Here is a 16441-nt window from a genome sequence, read left to right on the forward strand (position 1 = left end):
GGATGTTAGCATACAATGAGATTTCTACTGGCTGTTTCTAGTCTCATTGGATTGCCTTTTTAGGGTTCCCTAGGTGATTCTTTTTTGCATACAATGAGACCAGAGCCTAAAAGGAAACTTGATGGCAATGTTGGCATTTTTACCTCACCGTCAAGCAAGGCGTTCTGGGAATTCAAGAGGCAAGGCTGCTGTTGGTTGGATTAGTTTCAGAAGTGTCCTTCCATCTTTCAAATCATTAGTGTGTAGTTCTGCATATACAAAATGAAGTTTTGCAGAAGCACAGGGTTATAGGACCCATGAAATTTAAGAGTCACAGAGCTATAGGACTCAATAGTGTGATCCCCAAATTTTAGGACAATGATAAGAAAATGCAAATGTCTAAGACTGAAGCCAATATTATCATGTTAATTGAATGAGATTCATCATTTACAGAAATCATGTACCAAAGTGGTGATTTTTAAAAAGTTTTCATATATTTGAATGCAAAGGGTAATTGTCACAGGATCTTTCAAATCCAATCTCAATGGTGACTAGACTGGGGTAGTCTTGCTATGAGGGTATGTGTATATGAGGGTAGGCGTGTGTGAATGTTAGTCTTGGGGGCATGTGTATGTAGGTGTGTTAGTGAGGGGAGTATGGATGGGTATTAAATCTGCATAGAGTATGGAAATAGAAGCCTAAAAATAAAGATCTGTCAGTGTGACTCCAACTCTGTTCATGGCTTGTGGGTTCGGCATGTGGTGTGTGGCGTGGCATATAGTATGGTGGGGTGAGATGGTTGCTGTGGTGGGGTGGTTCATTGGTGGAAGGGTGTGTGGTTTGCTGGGATGAGTTGGTGTGGACTGAGCCTTAGTGAGGAGCTTGACATGGGGTGTTAATTATGTGGGCTGTGGGAGGTGGAAGACCAGAATATGTGAGTGTGTGTGGGGATAGTGTGTAGATATGGTGTGTGTGCGCGTGTAGATATGGTGTGTGTGTGTGTGTGTGATACAGTTGTAGCTTAGCTTAGCTTTTGTTTAGATTTTCTTTTGCTCTTTGTTTTGGTCTTTGTCTTTGTCTTTGTTTGGCCTTTGTTTTGTCTTTGTTTCATTCTTTGTTTAAACTTTCTTTGGCTTTTGTTTGGTCTTTCTTTAGCCTTTTGTTTAAACCTTGTGTGGCCTTTTTGTAGTCTTTGTGCAGCTTTTGTTTTCAAGTGGATCTTGGCTGAGAACTCATCAAAAACACCTTGTGTAATGAAAACCCCGGATATATAATCTGTCCCTATATATTCTGCATGCATTGAGGTAGCCTCAACCCCCCCAGGGACCTGGTGCAGACGTGGAACCTGTTTCACACAACTGCTACTTGAAGGTAAGGTGATGCCACTGGTTTTCATCTCACTTCATGTTCTGCTTCATCTTCAGGTGGCAAGTGCACATTTTTGTATGGGCTGTTTCTTTATATCCCAGGGGAGACGAGGTAACAACAGTCAAGATTGGGAGGAGATAGAAGAATGGAGGAGATAAGCACAGAGGACACCAAGGTTATTCCACTGCGGGCAGAGGGCCTTCCTGGAAGGTTCTGGCTAGTGTTCGGGATTGTCTGAGACTCAGGAAAGTCTCCGAACCTTAATCCAAGTCCTCCTGGGTTTAAAGTCTCATGTTACTGGAGCTAGATCAATAGCATTTACTGGCTTTTTCTTCTTTTCCCCTATTTCTTCTTTTATTGCTTGTCATAATTTGAGAAAGAGTTTTTCTTCTTATGTAGGAAGAACTTCTTTCCTCATACAGCCGGGTTTATGTGTGGGGAGTACTAGTGGAACAACAAAGCCTAAATCTTGCTAGAATTTTGCTCCCTGTAGACTCGCAGCCTTCAATGGAAGGACGCTGATGCTTTGTCTTGTACAGAATTTCCTGAAAATCACAGAGTTTTTCAGTGTTGTGGTTGACAGAAAAAGGAATGAAAAGATTATGTGTCAGGGGAATAAAGTAATGAACCTGGCTAGAATACCAGGAGGAAAATGGGGGAAAGTATTTTGAATGCTTTGTGAATAAAACATGAGAGAGAACAGACCGCCGTCAGATGCGCGGTTATGCCATTTTACGTTCATCTAGAAAAACAGGAGAATGCCTTGGTGGGTGGATTTAAAAATTTTTTCGGATTTACAAAAAAATTACCAACAGTACAAAAATTTCAGATGTACCCCCATCAGCCAAATGTTGACATTTTACCATATTTGCTTTATCACTCTCTCTCTGTATACACATTTATATATTTTCTTCTGAGACTTTTGAGACTATATTACAGACATGATCCAAATCAGAAAATTAACATTGAGAAAATGGTGTCGTCTAATCTACAGACATCTAGATTTCATCAATTGTCCCAGGAGTTGATCTGGGATCACCCATCACCTTTAGTTGTCACGGCTTTTTAATGTCCTTTAATCTGGAAGAGTCCTGAGACAGTCATTCTCCTTCATGATCTTGACCGTTTTGAAGAGTATAGGCCCGTTATTTTGTTAAATGCCCTCAATTTGGGCTTGGTCTGATGTCTTCTCATGATTAGGTCAGGAGTATGCAGTTTTGGGAGGAATAGGCTTGCATTTTAGATCATACATAGCCAAATTCATTCTTGAATTGTACAAGCTTAAATTGTACAAATTTGAATTGTACAAGCTTGAATTGTACAAATTTTTAATTTGAGGTCTTATTCATCTAATGGTAACTAGGATTTTAAATGAGTACCTAAAATCTTACAAGAAAATACAAAAAAATTAAAAATCCAGAGCTTTTACATGTAATTCTCAAGTATTCACCAAAAGTGTATAAGTGTTGTCTTTGAATTATAAATGGTACTTACAATGATATGTACATGAACTTGATGGCATGTAGTGAAGTATTTATCAAGATTCTTCATGTGTGTTGGATTCATGTCTACTGCTCTATGAGTATTCATTTCATCAGTGCGATCATTCTTTTCTAAGTAAAATCATCTGCTAAAAACAGAGTTCAATAAAGAGCCGTCCTGATTAGCAACTTTGGGTTCACTGACGTTTACCATGTTGACAGGGTATTTGGTAGAGAAAGAACTTTCATTTCGTTTGTTTGTAAGTGGGAAAACTTCTGTTTGGAGGTATCTGGCAGCTATCATTCCAGAAGTGGAGACTTTGATTTCCTAGCAGACTTCCTTTGTTTGGGGAGTATTACTAAACTGCATTCCTTAGATAAGCAAATATAAAGCATCCATTTTTTTTTTCTCAGAGAAAACTTTGCAGTCATCATAAATCTGAACGTGGGGCAACTGATTAAACTTGATATACGATCTCTGTGGTCAAGTGAATGTATTATGATTTTAACAGAACTCTTCCCTGGATGAGGTAGATAACTATTTTCTTTCCTAAACATGGAGTTAGATTAGAAGTTTGGGGTTCTGCACGTGGTGCACTTTAATGTTGGGGAACCCAGCTTTTGGGAAATGTAGCCTTACTTGTTATGATTGCTTTATCTGGGCCATCGAAGTCACTCTGGAGGTTGAGGAAGTATTTTGACTTAAAGGGTTATGTGTTCCCATGATGAACATTTTCCTATATCTTCCTATCTTGTAATTTTATTGTATGCTGAACACGGTAGATAGTAGATTGTAGAGGTTCTGGATTATGCTAAATTACTGGAGGATCACCTTGATCCTGTCCAGGCTTGGTTTTAGGCCTTGTTAGGGCAGACTTACTTCGTCTTTGCTCTGTCTCCTAGGCATATAAGACCCCTTTGTTTAAACAACACTTCCAAGATCTGAGATGTATTAAGAAAGAAGGGACAGATGGTATGAATAGTCACATAAATCTCCGTAGTGCATGAGAAACCAATATTGATATTTTCTAGAAGTTCTCAATTTGATGCCTTGTCAAAGCGGATCCTTCATTGAGTTTATAGTGCAAAAACTACATCATGATCCTTCCTAGGGCTGTGATTGTGAAGCTTGGTGATTATGACACTTGATTTAACTACAATCTCAGTAATCAAAACACTAAATTAACCAGAACGCATTCTACTGCTTCAATTTTAGGGAAAAAAGAAGCCAATGATACCAAGAAAAGCTCATAACAGAGATCTATTCACCAGATGTGTATGGATGAAAATACAGGTACAAATGAATCTCTTTTACTCTTTTGGATTGGCATCTAAATTCTGGTATAATGATTACTAGTATTCAGAATGTCAAAGTAGAATGTAGAATCAGCAAAAGACGGAACAATCAAACTTTCAATAAGAGTTACACGCTTTAAAAAACTATTCCAGGTGTCTCACAGTATTCTAGGTTTGGGGTATAGAAATATGAGAAAAACACTTCCTTGCATCAATCGGAGGGACTATGACCCAAGCCACCATTTGTCCGCCTTTGACGAACCCAGGTACCACAGTGTGTAGTCAAATGGAAAAGGAGACTTCATCCCCTGTAGCCTCAAACTCTACTCAGGAGATTCCTTCCATCTCATTATCTTAACTGAATCCAGCCAGTCTTCTGAGAACAAGGCTTCATCTGTCAGCCTCTCAAGTGAAGGCCATTTTACACTCCAAGTAGCTCCAGATCTGAGAGCGGGGCAGTGTTCTCCCCATTGCCACGTTCAGGCCACTGCTCCTTCACTCTCTAGTTATTCCTTCATAATTTGAAGCTTGTGCTCCATTCCCTGTGTCAGTCTGCATCTGACTTCCCAGTCACTCCTCCTCTTTCACTGATAACTTCATAACCAGACTCCGTACTCCCCCACTCCCTCTCCACTTCAGCTCCATCCATTGACTTAGATGACTTTAGTGTCCATGTGACTAAACTATCAATACTCCAGTGAATTATCCACTCTGTCTCATCCATCCACCGTCATGCTGTGGAACTTAGCAATACTCGAAACTACTCAATCTCTGAATCAAACAGTGCAAACATCTAGCATCTCATTCACAACCTTCCTTTTTTCAACTTTATTTGTTAAGTGCCCCACTACGACTATTCTTTCACTAGGTGCTTCTGATTGACTTGCCCCTTCACCTCCCCATCCATTTATGAATCCGTTCACCCACCCATTCAACAATTCATTCACCCATCCATTCATCAATCACTCATTTCTACCTTTTATTTTCTTCCTGTTATGAATAGATGTTAGGATTTATCACTTCAATTTTTCTCCTGCAAATTCTCTGGCAAACTCCAATCCTAGATGAACCTATATGTCTTCTCCATGTCTCCACCCAGGCTGCTAAGAACATCTGGAGAAAAACACAATGAAGCAGATTGGTACCACTGCAAATTAATGATCAGTGACCTCAACTAGGCCATCAAAAATACCCAGTAGCTTGGTCTAAAAATTTATGCAAAATCTATTTTAAGCCCATTCTATTCTTCTTAAATCTCCAATTCTCTCTCAGCTGATAACCTTGCCTCTGTTTCACTGGAAAAATGGAAGCTATTAGATGGGAACTTCATACAGCCAGTGTTTTCCCTCCTCCAACAAAAGCCAACCCTTCTACATGTGCTCCGAACTCTATCTCCTCGGGTTTCACTCAAGAACATTAATTATTTTACCTCTTTCTTATTTTATTTCAATCTCTTCCTCTCTATTAGACCCTTTTCCATCAGCATTTATGCATGCTCTCATCTGTCTCATTACAACAAAAAATAGATCAACAAATGAACAAATCACCGTTCCCCACCTCCAAAAAAAAAAAAACCCCTATCTTCCACCAATCTCCTCCCCTTTACTCTCAAATTTCTGGCCTGAGTTGCCTATAGTTTCTCTTTCCAATTCCTCAGCCCCTTTTCCCTCTAACTTGTTTCAACCACTCCATGGAGACAATTCTTGTTAAATTCACCAAATATTTCCGTATCACTTAAGCTAATGTACTTTTTATAGTCTTCATATCACACCACCTCTCAGAATCATTCTACAACTTTGACCACTCCCTATGTTGAAATAATCCTTCCTCTGGCTTCTACGACACCACGTGCTCCAGTTTCCCTCCGTCCTCTCTGATTCTTCTCTTTTTCCTTTGCCAATCACTGTTCCTCCACCTAAACTGCAAATGTGGGAGTGCCCCAGGACATAGTCATACCCTCTTCTCATTCCACGTTCTGCCACCTGGGCAATCCCTTCCATCCCCACGGCTTCAATTGCCACCTATACTCCAACAACTTTCGAATTCTATCTCCTGCCCACACTTCTCTGAACTCTCCACTTGATGTCTCTATCTAGATGCCCCTCAAACACCTCAACTCGAGTGCATCTAAAACTGAACTCATGATTTAGCCTCTTCCTTCAAAGCTTCTCCTCCAGTGGATGCTTCCACCACCGACATAGTTGTTCAAACTATATACCTTGGAGTCACCTTTGACGACTCTTGCGTCTTTGAGGAGGTGAATGATCTCAGTAAAATATGGTAAATACAAATTACAAAATGGAACAAAGATAAGTGGCATTTCATCAAACTGAGGAAGTCTACCGGTATCACTGCTATTGGCTGACTCAGACGGTGGCCTTGGACATAAAATTTGGGAAAAGGTGTGGTTGACAATCAGTGCTTATTTCAGCTCATCTTTAGCCTGGTCTCTTTGTCTCCCTGAGACTGACGCCCTTGGAGAACACAAAGGCAGAACCCGAGGCAGATTAGAAGCTCTCACCATACAATAGCTGTCAGTGGAGCAATGAATCAGTCCATCGGGTAATTTAGGTTCTCTTCTTTAGCCCCCGCCCCTAGGACTGTAGGCCAAATTAACATTTAGGTTTTTCTATAAGACAATGCAAATCTGGAAGATTGATTTCCTTCTCCATCATTCAGGAAGAAATTATAAGAGAAAGGATTTGTGTAACCTACATATGTGGGCATTCCAGAATCCCATCATTTTCACAGAGAAAGAGAAACATATTTTCCTTATTTCTTACGTCACAAACACTGGATTAAGAAAGACAAATAACTTAATTTTTCGCACCTTGAAAAAATAACAAAATAATAAGACGGTCTCTGTGGAGAGATCATTTTATGTTAAAACCTTAATTCTTACAATAGCCCTGCTGGGAATCTGACAAAAGCAGCTGGAGTCCTATATGACATCCCAGGGGACAGAAGCCCCTGGGAATTTTAAAGACACTTTCAAATCAATCATGCTTAATACTCATTCATCTAGTAGAAGGAGCAGCAGAACCCTGAGGATTCAGAGAAATCCTTCCCTCAGAGAGTTCAAACTCAGGTCACAGACCTACAGCCAATTATAACATAGTGGGATGTGTTCACCAACAGAAGTATGTACAAATTATAGCCCAGAGGAGGGGTGGCTCCTTTGACGAGGTGAGACCTTAGCTGGGTTGTTCAGAATGAATAGGAGTTTACTACACAACCATGATGGGGAAAAGGCATTCTAGGAAAAGGAAACAATATGTTCAGGGGCATATCTTTTGATCATGGGATGATGCCTCTGTCCTAAAGCAGTTGCGGGGGGCGGGGGGAGGTGGGAGACAAAGGGGAAAGGTGGACAGGGACCAAATCATGGGGAGTCTTATGTGCCATATTATTAAAGAAGCAAGGACTTTGCTCTGTAACTGGGGAGAGTTCCCGTGGTTTTGCGTAGGGAATGGATAGATGTGGAGACAGACTCGTGTTTTTGGTTCCTTCTCCTGCACTCTCTTGTCCCGTCTGTAGAAAAGTATGGGATTATTCATTCACCTACAATCCTAGTGCAAGTTCTCTTAATAAGCTAAAACCATGTATTTTGAAATTTTAGATGTAAGAAAATGATGAACATTGTGTTATTAAAATTACATTCAGAAAATTACTGTACTTCTTACATGTTTATCGAGCTCCGCTATAATAAGCAAGGTTTTCACTCCTAAAACATTTTCTAAATATATTATCTTTGTGCTATGGATACCAACCTTGGTCACACTTGTTCCCTTCCCTACCGGGGGTTAGGCAGAGTTTGTTCAATCAGAAAGGGCTTTTGCATGGGTCTGTGAGATAGTTATCTGTGCGCAGTGTGGTCCTTGGACCACTGTAATTTGTCTTTATCACCTGGAAACAAAGCAAAGCAATGAGGGCTTTGTTTTGTCTTGCCAAATGAGTTGCCAACTTCAAGACAACAGTATCCTCTTATGCTATTATGTTTCCATAGCTTCAGCAGCTCCCCAAATCAGTGCTGGAGCTTGGCAAGATGACGCTCTCTGTGGAAAAGCAAAGCACTCTGATTCAAAATAAATATCTGTATGAAGCTTTCTGTTACGGGGGGAACTGGTTTCCCAACAAGAATCTACTGTGCAACATTCAATTAGTAGTAAACAATTTGGTTGCCAAGGAGACAAATGAATAAATGAGTACAAATGGATAAAGCCACCCTTAGAGACATCCTGTGGACCAATCAACACGGAAGCCATTGTCTTTTACTGTGTAAATCTACTCTCAGGGGAAAGCATTAGCCCCTGACCTGAGAGAGAATTAGCAAGGTTTAAGAAGCTATTCAAGATCTCTAAGGGAGGTGGTGAATGTGGAATGAATTTGCTCCTCAGTGATAGTGGTTTTCACAGCAGAGGATTTGGGGCTGTGCAGCCTTTGGTAGGATGTGGTAGGGCTACGTGAAAGAAGCCTGGGCCTGCAGTGGAACTTTTGAAGCCTCAGTTTTTTATTCCAGAAACAGCTCCTCAACAAGGCACCCAAGTGCATTCCTCACCTGCAGCAAGCGTGCCCTGTGGCAGCCTGGGACAGTGCCTTGAGCACTGAATGCACCAGCCCCTGTGCCCCTCCCTGCGCTCTCATTGGCTGCCTCTCCCCCTCCTTCAACAACGTTATCCCCTCACCCCCTTTTCAGGCCAGTCAGAAGGGGCGTGAATTGACATTCCCTTGCTGCTATTGTCTCTTTCCTTGAGTCCTACAGAATTAAACGTATTTGTATATGATTACTAGCTTTTAAAGATTCATCTCTTTCTATTATTTGCCCATTTAAAAATATTTGTAGCTTTTTTCTTAAACATTCTGATTATTAAAACTTTATACTTTTATGTATTCATACATTTTCTTCTATACTGGCACAGGTCTTTTAACTTGTAACCACAGTGGTATCTTTTATTCTATAAAATCATAATCTTTGCTTCCCTCCTCTTCACGTGTGCTGAGTTAGAAGCTGCATACTGTCAGGATTAGGAATACAGACTAGCCTACCTTGGTTGGAATCCTGGGGCTCCCGTGTTCTAGCTCTGTGTCCTTGGGTGGGTTATCTGACTTCTCTGTATCTCAGCTTACTCATTTGCAAAGCGGGGCTATTGTGAGGTCGTGAGAATTGAGTTAAATACATAAAGCCCTTGAATAGTGTTTGGCTTCCATCTAATGACATGTTTGCTATCATTTTTCTTGTTGGGGTCTTTTGTCTACTTCATTTTGTCTCCCTTTTGAGTAGTTAAACCATTTTCCATTTACAAAAAAAAATGTCCCCTCTGTTATGAACCATGCTTCTATACATATGTGGGTCTGTTTCTGGGCTCTCTATTCTGTTCCATTGATTTATTGGTCTATTCTCAAGCCAATACTCTACTGTCTTAATTAGTATAGTTTATGATGAGCGTTGATACTTGGTAGGGCAAAACCCTATTCTTATTCAAAATTGTCTTGGCTCGTCTTGGTCCTTTATACTTCCATAAGAACCATGAAATCATCTTGTTAATTACATGAAAATCTGATTTATTGGAATTGCATTAAATTTACAGATTTATTAAGAGATAGCATACTTAGGATATTGGCTATTTCTTTTGCAGCCTTCAAAAGGATTTGCAAATTTCTTCATGAAAGTCTCGCGATTCCTTTATCAGATATACTTCTACCTGTAGGTGTCCTACGGTTTTGTAGTCAGTGTGAATGGCTTCTTTTACTTTTACATTTTCAGATTGGATCCTCTTGACCTACAGAAATGATTTTGATTTTGGCGCATTGATCTTGGGTCCAGAAATCTCACTGGACTTTCTTTAAGTTCTAACAGCTTGCGGAGTCTCACGGTTTTTTGTTTTGTTTTATTTTGTATTTTGTACCGGTTAGGATTTCGGGTGCCGTGCTGAAGAGTAGTAATGACAGCATCCTTCTTGGGGTGTCTGATTTGGATGAAAATGTTTCTAAGATTTCACCAGCAGTAAGCTGTGATTGTGGATATTTTGGTAGCTAGCTCCTTATAATGTTAAGGGCATCCCTTTCCCTTACCACTATGCTAAGGGTAGTTATCAAGAATGGGAATTGAATTTTTTCCCCACAAGAATTTACACATATTAATTACTGCTTTATTTCTAGGTATCTAAAGATTTTTGTTCCTACTGTGAATAAATTTTTTTCTACTTATTCTTTTCCATTTCTTATACTCTCTTTCTCCCTGGCTGTTCTCCTGTGTTCCTTTGGCTGTAAATCTCATCTGTATGTCAAATACACTTATATTTATTTCTCATCCTCTCTCTCTCTCGAAATCTCCTGACCCATGTGGCCAATTACTTCCTTTCACAGCTGCTTGGAGGCTTCATAAGTTTCTCAAACTGAACATGCCTCAGACTAAATATTTGACTCTTCCCTTTCCCCATCCCTAAACCTGTTCCCATCTTAGCAAAATGATTCATCATCTACCTTAATCTCTCTTGGAGAGATCCTGTTTGTCCTTCCTTCCTGCCTACGTTCAATCTATCTTCATGTCCTGTTCATTGCTGGGCTTCCTTTCCTGCTCACTCTCTACTCTGACCTTTAGCAATTTTGAGGAGCTGAGAGGACACTTGGATCAGAATAGGAGGCTGCTGAGTAGGGGCCCTGATGACTGGTGGCTTTGGTGGGTCAAATGGTCAGCAGTAACATGTGTCATTCATGCCAAGGGGCCGGTGAGACCAGACAAGGTACCTATGGCAGAGTCCGGCAGAGAAGGACACCACAAAGACCAGCCACTCCTTCCCTCATTGCCACGAGGACTCTTGGCTTCCCCATACTCTTTTCCACCTTGAGAAGGCATAGAGGGAGGTAAGGAATAGTCCTGATAAGGAGCTGAACTTTAACTGACTACTTATTAGCCAGAGGCAGTTTATGCCAGAAACAATCGAGGCAGTATGAATTCAGAGTTTCTCCTGCCCTGTCCCTTCTCCTTTCTTGTAGTATTGTATCAATTATACAATTATAGAGCAATGGAAAAGTTATGTGATTTTTTTTTGGTACAACTGAGCTGAATTTTAATAAATCTGAAATTTCTTGCTTTATTAACTTAAAATTTTTTTCCCAAGTATATATTAAACCACCCCTTCCTTAATCCATGTAACGTATTAAGAGATCTTGGGACTGATCGCTGTCCTCCTTTGGAGTTTTGATCTCTGAAGCCAGAATATTGTTCTCACAGAGGGTTCAGGCCCTAGGTAGTCAGTTGCCTCCTGTCCTTCCCATGTTGAGTTCTCTAATCACAAGACAAGGGCAGCCTTTGCTCATGGTTCTGAGGGATCTGATTGACAAGAACTGGATAAATGTACTGTCTTCCAAATACTGACCTGCATCCACCCTTCACTTGGTAGAGCCTGTACCCATTTCCACGTCTGACTTCCCGTGACCCTATGGAGATGTAGCACGGCAACTTACAACTTGCACTGTCTTTCTGTCCAGAGGACCACCTGGGACTAAGGGCCACATGCTGCTTCTATTAAATAATTACCCCACACCCCAACTGCCTTGTAAAAAAGATGGTAGAAAGGAAGGAAGTCTGGATGGAAGGAAGAAAATCCGTTTTATGTTCACGGTTCTCATTTCCACCTGCAGTCTCCTTGGGGAATAGTGAGAGTGTGTTTAAAGATGCCTATGACATTGGTAGGTACGTAGAGATGCTAGTGCCATCTCTAGAATATGTAATTGATTTAAGCTTGCTAATTAATTTGCGTGAATTAAAAAGTTATAGTGGGCTCACAACCAATCAGAATGGCCATTATTAAGAAGTCTACAAATAATAAATGCTGGAGAGGGTGTGGAGAACATGGAACCCTCTTGCACTGCTGATGGGAATGTAAATTGGTGCAGCCACTGTGGAAAACAGTATGGAGGGTCCTCAAAAAACTAAAAATAGAATTACCAAATGATCCAGCAATCCCACTCCTGGGCGTATACCCAGACAAAACTATACTTCAAAAAGATACATGCACCCCTATGTTCACAGCAGCACTATATACAATAGCCGAGACATGGAAACAACCTAAATGCCCATTGACAGATGAATGGATAAAGAAGATGTGGTACATATATATAATGGAATATTACTCAGCCATAAAAAAGAATGAAATAATGCCATTTGCAGCAACATGAGTGGACCTAGAGATTATTATACTAAGTGAAGTAAGTGAGAAAGAGAAAAATACCATATGATATCACTTACAGGTGGAATCTAAAATATGACACAAATGAACTTATCTACGAAATGGAAACAGACTCACAGACATAGAGAACAGACTTGTGGTTGCCAAGGGGGCGGCGGTGGGGGAGGGAAGGATTGGAAGTTTGGGATTAGCAGATGCAAACTATGGTGTACAGGATAGATAAACAACAAGGTCCTATTGTATAGCACAGGGAACTATATTCAATATCCTGTGATAAACCATAATAGAAAAGAATATGAAAAAGAATATATACCTATAACTGAATCACTTTGCTGTACAGCAAAATTAACATTATAGTCTAGTATAGTAAATATAGTATAGTAAATCAACTATACTTCAATAAAATTAATTTTTAAAAAAAGAAACAAAAAAGCGTAGTGAGTTCACAAAGCTTCTTATTTTTTCCTAAAGAGCCCAGTTTTATAACTTTCAAGATCAGTTAGAAAAGTCCCTTCCTGTGTTGCCTTTTTCATTCATCAGACTCTGTTGCCTGAGTTAGAGCAGAGGTCCCTGAGGGATGTGGGACTGCTAAAGAGCATCTGGGGACAGGCAGCGACAGGCTGAGGGCTCCTGCAGCCATTGTGAGAGGCACCCTTTGTTCATGCTCTCCTTACTCAAGCATCTATTGAACACTTGTTCTGAATTAGGCGTCAAACAAAGCTCTGAGGGCAGAACACTTAAGGGCAACCCTACAGGTTCCAGATGCTCTCCTAGAATTATATACAGCACACAAGGCCAGGGCACAAAAGAGGGAGGAGTGATCATTTTTCCTTGGGGGAAGGGAAGGCTCTGGAAAGTCTCCCCAGGAAGTGACTTGGCTTTGGGCTGAGCCCCAAGGTGTTAGAAGCATTTGCTATGTAACTGTTGGTGGGAAGGAAGTAGGCGGAAGGAGCCCTAAGGCTCAAGGTCCAAAGGCTGAAATAATCCTGCCTCTTGGGGGCCAGGAAAAGCTGGGTTGGGCTGGATGTACTCATCAGGGGAGAGACCCTCCTTGAATAAAAGCCTTATTATAGAAAAAAAGTAATCTTCCCCATGGACTTTTGCCTGCATCTCCTTGGCCAGAATGTGGTCACATAGGGAGTTGTATATATTTAACTGGGCATATCATGCTGCCAAACAAAATCAGGGTTTGTTATTGAAGGGCAGGGCAGATATTGGGTAGTCAGTAATCGTACTGGCGATTATGAGTTTTCTATTATTATTATTATCATTACTATATGATTTGGGTGAGTTTACATAACTTCTTCAGGTTTCAATTTCCTCATCTCTAACATGGGGACAGTAGGGACTACCTGGAGGCTTATATTGGGAATTAAAAATGACAGATATAAAGCATCTGGAGCATAGTAGGTGCACAATAAATAGTGAGGGGAGGTTCTTGTTCTCCCTTTGGTTCCTCTCCTTCACTTCCTTTTTCTCCTTCTTCAAATACCTGCCTCACTTTCCCCTCCTCTGTAGTTTTAGAGTATATGGAGACATCTGGAAAGCCTAGAAGAAATTATACTTTACAGTTTCAAGTTCAGTCACTTTTTTTCTCCTCATCCTGATAGACAGTTTATAATGATATTTGCTTTGCAATTAGGTAGTATAGTTTGTGAAAACATCATGTAGTGTTTATAATGATTTGTTTTTAGCCACGAAAGTAAATAATGATGTCTTTACTTCATTAAGCATTTAATTAATGCTTAAATTAAATGTCATGTGAGATACATAAAAAGTGTGTCTGAAGAAGTCAGTAGAATTAGGTCAAATGAATTTGAATGAATTCTTAGTGAAAGGAAAATGGAGTTTATGAAGCAAGTTATTTGTACTTGGTAGTGCTAGGTTCTTCACCTACTTTATTTTATTTAATACTATCAAAGCCCCTATGAGTTAAATGTTATTATTATTTTTTATTCCCCTCTGTTATGGACTGAATGCTTGTGTCTCCCAAAATTCATATGTTGAAATCTAATCCCCAGTGTGATGGAAGTTGGAGGTGGGACCTTTGGGAGGTGATTAGGTTATGAGGGTGGAGACCTCATGAATGGGATTAGTGCCCTTATTACAGAGACCCCGGAGAGCTCCCTCACTCATTCCACCATCTATGAACCAGGAAGTGGGCTCTCAACAGACACAGAATCTGCCAACACCTTCATCTGGGACTCCACAGCCTCCAGACTATGAGAAATAAATTTCTGTTATTCACAAGCTGCCCAATTTATAGTATTTTTTATAGCACCCAAACCGAGGCAGACACCCTCTTTTAGGTGAGAACACTGAGTATATTAATTCAGAATTGAATTTGACTGTTTGTAGCTGAAATAATAGTGGTTTAAACAAGGTGGAAGTTTGTTTCTCCTGTAAAACGTGGTCAGTGTTCAAGGATCCAGGCCTAGAACCACTGTCATCAAGGATTCAGGCTCCTCCAACTTTCTGCTCCACCAAGTGGCTTTATCTGCAAGGTTGAGCTATGATCCAAAAATAAATCGCTAGATTGTAGTTTGTGCCCAAGAATAAACTGCTAGATTGTAGCTTGTTCACATTCTTATCTTCTGTAGATCATTCCAAATTGTTTCTGGAAATACACAGTCTTTCAAAGCACACATGGAACATTTAAAAACGTTGACTGTGAAACATGAAGCTTAACCAATATCAGAGTCATTAATCATACAGACCACTCTCTGACCAGAATGCCTTAAAATCAGAAGTCAATGTAATAAAAATAACTTCATACACTTGGAAATTTTACAACAGATTTTTAAAAGTAATTGATGAATCGAAGAACTCATTCATATTTAAAATGAAGAGAAAATGAAAATTTTATGTTAATATTGTGGTATTCAGCTGAAGTTGTATGAAAAAGTTGTAGTCATAAATGCATATGTGAGAAGAGTTTGTCTCAAGAATATGTAAAAAGCACAAGAACATAAGCCTAAAGAAAACTGAAAAGAAGAAATAATAAATGCACTCAGAAACTAATGGACTAGGGAAAAAAAGAACAAAGACAAGCAGGAAACCCAAGAGCTTGTTTTTGAAAAGAATTGTAAAGTGGATAAGTTCTGGCAAGATTAATCAAGAAAATGAGAGAAGATGCAAATATATGATATAAACCATAAAGGGGGCTGCAACTATAAATTTATCACAGATTTTAAAAGCTATAGGAAAATGCTATGAGTGACATTACGTCTACATCTATAAAACTTTATTTAAAAAATGAATGATTTTTCCAAGTATATAATTTGAAAAGTATGTAAGGTATGGTCTGACTTTTTATTAACTATATATTTACATGTAAATATTCTCAAGGCAAAAAATACGTTCAAATATTTTTACGTGGTTAACTATGAGATAAGAATTTAGGAACTTTTATCATTTTCCTTCGTCCAAGTTTTAAAATTCTCAACAGTGAATAAGGTCTTAAAACCTACTAAGGACTGGTGAGGGAGGGACAGAGGAAGCACCCATGGGTCACACTCCCCTCGGGACCCTGCCTGAGTTTACATTGCAGCCCCCCACTGTGAGCCTCTGTGCTCTGGCAGGAGGTGCTGGCCACCGTACTGTCCTGATGTCTCCACACGCCATCCTCTACCATTCCTTTCTTCAGGGAGCTGTTTCCCCAACTTTCAGTCTTTTTCACCCTGGGACATGGACCCATGCACTTCTGCAGCCTTATCCCATCCTTGGACCCAACTCCAGTTCCCCAAAGTTCAGGCTGGTCCCATCGCCTGGACACCTGCTCCCTAGAGAGGAGGGCTGAGCACAGGGAACTCAGACCATGTTGAGCCTGGTCAGACGGCACCGGGTGCTGGAGTCACAGGGACCTGGGTTCAAATCCCTGTTCGCCTCTTACTGGCTTTTTGAACTTGGTCATACTCCTTACTTATCTCATCTTTAGTTTGTTGATGATAATGCCATATTAGAAAAATGAAGTAAAGTATATAAAACAACTTGAATAGGGCATCAGGAAATGTGAATTATTTCTTCTGCCATTAGTTATTTGTCTGTAGTTACAACTAATTTACTAGGAAGCCTGGTATGGTGGGAAAGGATGGCTCGTGTGTATGTTGCTATGGCTTAGCATGT

General features: G+C 40.1%; 1 protein-coding gene across 1 annotated transcript in view; it reads left to right on the forward strand.

Annotated features, from left to right (window-relative positions):
* Positions 1-1291: 1291 nt before the first annotated feature.
* Positions 1292-16441, forward strand: part of MOBP (myelin associated oligodendrocyte basic protein) — a 28751-nt gene continuing 13601 nt past the window's right edge. Inside the window, exons 1-2 of the mRNA XM_065886073.1 lie at positions 1292-1350; positions 4045-4122. The gene's annotated coding sequence lies outside the window, so the exon portion shown is untranslated. The remainder of the gene's footprint in view (positions 1351-4044; positions 4123-16441) is intronic.

The sequence above is a fragment of the Phocoena phocoena genome, chromosome 10 (genome assembly GCF_963924675.1).
Source record: "Phocoena phocoena chromosome 10, mPhoPho1.1, whole genome shotgun sequence".
Lineage (NCBI taxonomy): Eukaryota > Metazoa > Chordata > Mammalia > Artiodactyla > Phocoenidae > Phocoena > Phocoena phocoena.